This window comes from Ornithodoros turicata, unplaced genomic scaffold, assembly GCF_037126465.1.
Source record: "Ornithodoros turicata isolate Travis unplaced genomic scaffold, ASM3712646v1 Chromosome110, whole genome shotgun sequence".
Classification (NCBI taxonomy): Eukaryota; Metazoa; Arthropoda; class Arachnida; order Ixodida; family Argasidae; genus Ornithodoros; species Ornithodoros turicata.
The window spans coordinates 101,065-102,545 of NW_026999296.1; the positions used below are offsets into that span (position 1 = coordinate 101,065).

General features: G+C 45.3%; 1 non-coding gene across 1 annotated transcript; it reads right to left on the minus strand.

The window, feature by feature from the left end:
• Positions 1 to 959: 959 nt before the first annotated feature.
• Positions 960 to 1,031, minus strand: Trnas-gga (transfer RNA serine (anticodon GGA)). The gene has a single exon. It is a non-coding gene; the product is annotated as a tRNA-Ser (tRNA).
• Positions 1,032 to 1,481: the final 450 nt, after the last annotated feature.

Here is a 1,481-nt window from a genome sequence, read left to right on the forward strand (position 1 = left end):
GGTTAAGACTTTGGCTCAGCCATCACGGAAGGCAACAGAACACAGCAGGAAGACTGCAGGCAGGAGTCATGGATGGAACACCATATATTGCATCATATCACATCAGATTGCTTCACGGCCATGTAAACAATACTCCGCATCCAAACGGTAATCACATTCTTCACATGAGCTTATCAGCACGAGTCCCCGCACTTTATCCCCGCGTAGTTCTTGTTCATATTAACTTTTGCCCACTTCACAACGCCAAAGGCACCCTTGGAATCTACGAATGCTGGTGGTGCTGAACACAGATAGTGAAAGTGGACGTCGAAGATGACGTAGCCGCCCGTGAAGTTATAGTTTTGGAAAGACCAACACATCTGTCAACAAAATAAATATTCATTCAACTCATTCATTCCCTCAAAAAGGTCTTCGAACTAATAGCTGTACAGTATGTAATCCTTCACAGTCGGAAGAATTCCGCATCTACATTTTATATCCTGACCTTTCGCAAACCGACATCTATTCGTTTTAACGAAACCCCGAGAGGGACACACACAACTTGTCCCTTCAACAACCCTTCTTTTCTCTAGTCTTGCCACCACCACCACTAATACAACTACGAGTCCCCTATTTTGAATAGAAAGGAGATATGCCCGTTGTCTGAAGAAATCATAACAATCTTCTTCTTATAGCAGAGTGACAGTGTTACAAGTAACTGTCAGAGGAGCTCGTTCCTTTTACAGGTAACTATGCCAAAGTTAAGTTCCTAGTTACCTTAAGCTCGCTTTTCACGCTCGTCCTCATATTTCCTTGCTTTATCTCCGATTCTATTATTGCGTTTTTTTTGCCATAAAACGTGATATTCAATCAGTGACATTCAGGAGGTAAGAACCGCTGCCATTGAAAAGAAGCTGAACCGCTGTGCGCCTACCTCGGGTAAGATGCAAAGCGAATGCAAACAACTCAGGGAAAAGAGGTGCTGACGCCAGGAATCGAACCTGGGTCTTCTGATTTCCGGTCAGATATGCTAACCGCTACACCACACCAGCACGCAGTTTCCCTTGAGCCATTGAGCCAGGTTCGATTCCTGGCGTCAGCACCTCTTTTCCCTGAGTTGTTTCCATTCGTTTATTTCTGGGCGTTTGAGGTTTACTTGTCTGTGTCGTCCCTAATTGTTGGTCTGCCTCGGCCAAATCTCGTTGTTTACGATGCAAAGCGTTCGGAAAGACCTCTATAAGAGAAACGCCATAATGACATTGGTAGACAGAATGAAACCGAAACAAATCGGAAGGAGGGCTGGGTTCCACGAACGAACACTTGTTCGCTGTGTCCCATGGAAAGAAAAGTAGGCCTGAGGGTCGCCTCCCTTCAAGGGAACATGTCGTAGTCACCTCAAGACAGCAGCTTTCGGGCGCACCTTGTTCACCTTTAGCTTCAAGCGTGGTTGAATTCTACCGAATTTTGGCGCTGTCGAAGTCATTTTTTTACAAATAGGGAGA